Source organism: Gnatocerus cornutus, unplaced genomic scaffold (genome assembly GCF_029298725.1).
Source record: "Gnatocerus cornutus isolate USDA-ARS CGAHR unplaced genomic scaffold, icGnaCorn1.1 ctg00000291.1, whole genome shotgun sequence".
NCBI lineage: Eukaryota > Metazoa > Arthropoda > Insecta > Coleoptera > Tenebrionidae > Gnatocerus > Gnatocerus cornutus.
In genome coordinates, this window is record NW_028275610.1 from 1 (window position 1) to 6,712 (window position 6,712).

Genomic DNA, 6,712 nt, shown 5'->3' on the forward strand with positions numbered 1-6,712 from the left:
GATCGCGACGTCCTACAGGGGGAGAAGTGCACGCGTTCGACGGCAGATCGACAAAACGAAAGGTGCAAACGACGCGTACGCCATCTGTCACACGATCGTCCAGCGCCGCCATCGAGTCACGCTGAATCTCCCCTTTCGACCTTTCGGGTTTCTCAGGTTTACCCCTGAACGGTTTCACGTACTATTGAACTCTCTCTTCAAAGTTCTTTTCAACTTTCCCTCACGGTACTTGTTCGCTATCGGTCTCGTGGTCATATTTAGCCTTAGATGGAGTTTACCACCCACTTAGGGCTGCACTCTCAAGCAACCCGACTCTGAGGAGAGATCCTCCCGTTATCGGCAGCGGTCGCTACGGGCCTGGCACCCTCTATGGGCTGTGGCCCCGTTCAAGATGGACTTGGACGCGCCGCACGATCTCGGGATGACGGATCCTCCCTAACACCACATTTCCCGGCGTCCGGTTTCGGCCGCGGGATTCGGTGCTGGGCTTCTCCCTGTTCGCTCGCCGCTACTGAGGGAATCCTAGTTAGTTTCTTTTCCTCCGCTTAGTAATATGCTTAAATTCAGCGGGTAGTCTCACCTGCTCTGAGGTCGCATATGAAAAATAAAAATTTTTCATTCGGTCATTTCGACGATCACGACACGTCTCCCATTCCTTGCTATACGTGTTCGTCATTTTTCTTTTTAAAAAATGGCTAAGTTTACAGAAACGCTTACGATCTGACGTCTGTCGCGATTTGCATTACACGTCTCGGACACGACGACCGTCTATAACGTTCTCAACCTTAAAACGCCATTTTTTTTTTTTAAATGACGACATGTTGAAGAAATAGGACGTGCTACGCCGAAAGACCAGCCAACAACTACAACAAGTAGTAGTTGGTCGCTTTCGCGTCTTAAGATGTCGCGCAAATTTACTCGCTGCACGAGAAACGCACACAAACACACGATTCTACGACACACCACGCAAGAACATGTGCCGACGTAAACACTTTCGTATTTATGATTCGCAAGGTGGACGTCCGACGGACTTTGTAAAAAAAAATACAAAGCATACCCGTCCCGTCCTTTTTGACGAAAAAACACGCTCGAGTAAACGTCTCGGCACACGTTCGAGGCGTGCGTCGTTATATCGTGACGTAAGTGACGATCACGTACATTAATGAGTACCTATTCGACGCGTCGCAACACATCCAACACGCTCCGACGTTTTCGTCCGAAAACGAAAACCGAGCAGTCTTTGAAATTGACACGACCCTCAGCCAGGAGTGGTCCGGGAACATTATATCCGAGGACCGCAATGTGCGTTCGAAATGTCGATGTTCATGTGTCCTGCAGTTCACAAGTTGACGCGCAATTAGCTGCGTTCTTCATCGACCCACGAGCCAAGTGATCCACCGTTCAGGGTAATCTTTTTAAAATTTAAACGCTCGTTCCACAAGAACCCCGATCATGCCGATCGTCCAGCTGTCTATACACGTCTTGCAAAAATTTTTGCGTACGTGCGTACATCCGAAACGAAAATGATCTTCGTGGTTCCGAAACGTGCCACGTCTAAAATTTCGGTGTTGTGGTATGGATATTTATGATTCTCGCTCTTAATTGTCTTTCGTCCGTACTTTCTCGTCTGAAAGGGAACGCGATCGTCGGTCTCAGTTTTACGCGTACGAAAAAATTAAAAAAAATATTAACCCAAACACAAATTTGTATCCGCGCACCGAAAAAGAAGCACTTTTCTTTTTCACGCGGTCTCCGCTTTTACACGCAAAGTACGAGCATGTATGTGTGAAGATGGGACATGTTCGATACGATTTTAATTAGGAATTTGCCAATTTCCTTTTTCTCAGCAATAATTTTAATAAATAATGCTGCTTTCTCTCATAAACTACATTTTCGGTAGTTTTCCTTTATTGTGTCTTTCATTTAGTGTGCGTGTGTGTGTGTCAAGCACTTTAAAAAGTGTGACGAAGAGACGGTTTTTGATCGATCGGAATGAACACATCATTACATCATCGTACTCGTTATGAAAAAGCGAATTAGTATCCGCCGTAAGCGAAAAGAGATTTTCGCGGGCGGTCTTTGTGTTCGTGTTTCAATTTTCTTTCTATATTTTTTCGTCGCCAAACCGAAGACAGATCGTGAATTTTGACGAAAAAATTTATAGACGTGCCAGACTGAGCGTCTAACATAAAATCCTCAAGTTTACCGTTCTATATCGTGACTTAATGACGATTGACGGTGTATATAATTTTGAAATGGTGCAGTCGTACGCTCCGTAAAGAGAATTTTACCGTTTCTAACGAAATCACTTTACCACATCTACCAAAAACATTAAAAAAGCAAGGTGTGATGTGTGTGCGATCGCTCGTTTAACGGCGCTTTCAAAAAACTCTTTGAAGCGTCTAACGACGAACATCATTCACGCGAATCGTAGAATCGGGAGCGTTTCTCGCCGGTCCCGTAGCCGGGCGTAAATCATTTAAAACCCACGGTGTCGTAACCTAATTCGACACCTGCGATTTTCTTCTTTCTCGACTACTCTGCTACATCCTCTCCGTGTGTCCGAAAAAAGAGGACTTCTAACGTCTTTCGACTTTCGCGGTGGAGTTCACAACTTTCCGCGATCCGGTCGAAAAACCGAAAGCGTCCCTCCTTCTTTCCATCATTGGAAAAGATCGAGAGATAGTACAAAAAAAATCAAAAAATCTAGGTACCCGAAGAAACAGCCGTATGCCCGAGCGAATTCGGTTTTTCTCGTTCAAAAAAGGTGAAAAACTCGATCGCAAGGACCGGCGCTGCGGGCCAGCGTAACGCTATTGTTTTTCCGAATATGTACGATTCGTAGTTCAAAACGTCGTACACACGGTGTTTCAAAAAGAAACAAGCAACGGCACGACAAAAGATCGTGCCGTCGACTCCATGTCATCGACGACGGTGTTGTAAAAACATAAAGTGTACATCGACACGATCAAATGAAAATGCATAATAATAAATTATACATATGTCAAAATTCGTGTGTACGAGGACACGTTAATGATCCTTCCGCAGGTTCACCTACGGAAACCTTGTTACGACTTTTACTTCCTCTAAATGATCAAGTTTGGTCATCTTCCCAGCGACATCGACGACGTCGAAACGCCATCGCGTACCGGTCCGAAGACCTCACTAAATCATTCAATCGGTAGTAGCGACGGGCGGTGTGTACAAAGGGCAGGGACGTAATCAACGCGAGCTTATGACTCACGCTTACTGGGAATTCCTCGTTCATGGGGAACAATTGCAAGCCCCAATCCCTAGCACGAAGGAGGTTCAGCGGGTTACCCGGACCGCTCGGTCAGGGAGGACACGCTGATTCCTTCAGTGTAGCGCGCGTGCGGCCCAGAACATCTAAGGGCATCACAGACCTGTTATTGCTCAATCTCGTGCGGCTAGAAGCCGCCTGTCCCTCTAAGAAGAATTGTTTGTACGCCGACAGTAAAAACCGCGCACGACCACCGGGCGAACCCAGGATCGACGGGCCTTTGGGATGTCGAAATACGCCTATTTAGCAGGCTAGAGTCTCGTTCGTTATCGGAATTAACCAGACAAATCGCTCCACCAACTAAGAACGGCCATGCACCACCACCCACCGAATCAAGAAAGAGCTCTCAATCTGTCAATCCTTCCGGTGTCCGGGCCTGGTGAGGTTTCCCGTGTTGAGTCAAATTAAGCCGCAGGCTCCACTCCTGGTGGTGCCCTTCCGTCAATTCCTTTAAGTTTCAGCTTTGCAACCATACTTCCCCCGGAACCCAAAAGCTTTGGTTTCCCGGAAGCTGCCCGCCGAGTCATCGGAAGAACGTCGGCGGATCGCTAGCTGGCATCGTTTATGGTTAGAACTAGGGCGGTATCTGATCGCCTTCGAACCTCTAACTTTCGTTCTTGATCAATGAAAGCGTTTTTGGCAAATGCTTTCGCTTCTGTCCGTCTTGCGACGATCCAAGAATTTCACCTCTAACGTCGCAATACGAATGCCCCCATCCGTTCCTATTAATCATTACCTCGGGGTTCCGAAAACCAACAAAATAGAACCGAGGTCCTATTCCATTATTCCATGCACACAGTATTCAGGCGAAGTTTTAGCCTGCTTTAAGCACTCTAATTTGTTCAAAGTAAACGTGCCGGCCCACCTCGACACTCAATGAAGAGCACCGCGGCGGGATTGAGTTGGGCCGCCCTCTCGAGCTAAGCCCACCGGCAGGACGTCCCGCGGCACGCCAGTTGACACCGCGAACGATGAACCGGCGGCGCGGGACACAGATTCGACTACGAGCTTTTTAACCGCAACAACTTTAATATACGCTATTGGAGCTGGAATTACCGCGGCTGCTGGCACCAGACTTGCCCTCCAATTGATCCTCGTTAAAGGGTTTAGAGTGTACTCATTCCGATTACGGGGCCTCGGATGAGTCCCGTATCGTTATTTTTCGTCACTACCTCCCCGTGCCGGGAGTGGGTAATTTGCGCGCCTGCTGCCTTCCTTGGATGTGGTAGCCGTTTCTCAGGCTCCCTCTCCGGAATCGAACCCTGATTCCCCGTTACCCGTTACAACCATGGTAGGCGCAGAACCTACCATCGACAGTTGATAAGGCAGACATTTGAAAGATGCGTCGCCGGTGCGAGACCGTGCGATCAGCGTAAAGTTATTCAGAGTCACCAAGTTGTACGATGACGGAGACCGCCACCGATTGGTTTTGATCTAATAAAAGCGCTCCTTCCGTTTCCGGTTGGAGCTCTGTTTGCATGTATTAGCTCTAGAATTACCACAGTTATCCAAGTAAATGTGGGTACGATCTAAGGAACCATAACTGATTTAATGAGCCTTTCGCGGTTTCACCTTAATTTGGCTTGTACTGAGACATGCATGGCTTAATCTTTGAGACAAGCATATGACTACTGGCAGGATCAACCAGGGAACTGCGTTCTTGTTTTAAAATAAGAGAGTTTTAGTCTTTCTTTCCTTCTAGTCATATAAGCTACAATAATCGTAGAATTTCGGAAAGACACCTGCTGCTCTTATAAAAAACTGAACACTTTCCTATTATTGTTTTGAAGAAAGTGTGCGTGTCTGCGAAACGAAAACCTCGTAAGAAGAGACGTAACGCCACGCGATCTTTCTGGATGGAAAATTTTTCGACATTTTTCTCACATCATCCTTGATTGAATCTCCTGCAACAATTTTATTCTTATTCATCCGTTCTAAGTTGTCGTCGTCGTCGAAATAAATAATTTGTACACACTTCGGGGTACACGTTTGTCAAAATTCATGAAATGCAACGTAACATTTTTACTTTAATAAATTTTTACAGTGCATTCAGATCGACTAAACGAACAACGACGGATGAATTGATTTATGGATTTTTATTTGTTGCGACTCATCGGAGGAGAGAGTGAAGAAAAAATAATCCAATATCATGGTTACGGAATAATTTTCTATGACTTTTTCATCCTTGTTTGAATCTTGCAACAATTAATTTTATTCATCCGTTCTAAGTTGTCGTCGTCGTCGAAATAAATAATTTGTACACATTTCGGTACACGTTTGTCAAAATTCATGAAATGCAACGTAACATTTTACTTTAATAAATTTTTACAGTGCATTCAGATCGACTAAACGAACAACGACGGATGGATTACTTATTTTTGTTGCGACTCATCGGACGAAAAGTAGAAACATAATCCTCCATTGTAATATAGTTTTTACGGAAAATTTTTCTTTTATTTTATATCCTTGATTGAATGCTGCATTTTATCCGTCTTTTTTTCGTCAAAAACAGAGATCAATGCGATTCATCGGACGAAGAAATAATTTCCCAGTTCAAAATTTAGAGATTTTTGGGCACATCGACTTGAAATTTTATCGTAAAGAAAAAATATCGTCGTCGACAAGCAAAAGTTCAAACATTCTCCATACTCTTCGCTAGATTGAAAGCGACGGTTTATTGTGAGATTTCTCTTTAGAAATATTCACACGTTACGAGTTTATGAAATTTTATTTATTTCAAAATTCTCGCTCGGACTTTAGTGAGTTGACGCATTTGTTAATTTTTGGTCGTTCTGACACGAACACATAAAATCTTTGATTGCATTTGGACCGCTAACATAGAAACGCTCGCCGCATCCGCAATCTCGCTGTGCATGGTCAATGGCAAGATTTGTCATCCCTCAAACGATGGTGGGTCCACAGGGTACACATTCCGGCCATCGTCCCAACTACGGGTAAGTCGCGGTGTACGAGAGGTAACAAGATAATCGGACGCACATAAAATCACATTTCGATCGTACGCTTTTGTCCGCTGCTACATACCACCACTACTATCCCTATATATGCCAGCGCGGCAGCGTTCAGCTCTGAATCACTCGATGCGCGAAACGGTCGAAATCCCATAGCGCGCCGGCCGCTCGCTATGGGCGAGGGGTCGGGTAAATCGGTCTGATCGCTCGGTGCAAAAGTCCGTTTGGGTACTTAGAGACGGAATTTTAAAATTCTGATTTCGCAGATCAATTTCAAGGGTCATTAGGACTCGAATGCCGTTAACGGTGTTTTGAAAAAAATATTTTTTACGTTTTTACGGCATTTCGACCGAACACCTCAGTTCCGACTTCGGACTTAGAATAATTTTCATCAAAATTTCGAACGCCTCAGTTTCCAGAGGGTTTTAGATCCCGTTTAGTT

General features: G+C 45.2%; 2 non-coding genes across 2 annotated transcripts; both read right to left on the minus strand.

The window, feature by feature from the left end:
* Positions 1 to 1,252: 1,252 nt before the first annotated feature.
* LOC148165521 (5.8S ribosomal RNA) lies at positions 1,253 to 1,409 on the minus strand. Its single transcript, XR_015771396.1, has one exon. It is a non-coding gene; the product is annotated as a 5.8S ribosomal RNA (ribosomal RNA).
* A 1,622-nt stretch (positions 1,410 to 3,031) lies between these two features.
* On the minus strand, positions 3,032 to 4,952 carry LOC148165522 (small subunit ribosomal RNA). The gene has a single exon (XR_015771398.1). It is a non-coding gene; the product is annotated as a small subunit ribosomal RNA (ribosomal RNA).
* Between the last annotated feature and the right edge of the window lie 1,760 nt (positions 4,953 to 6,712).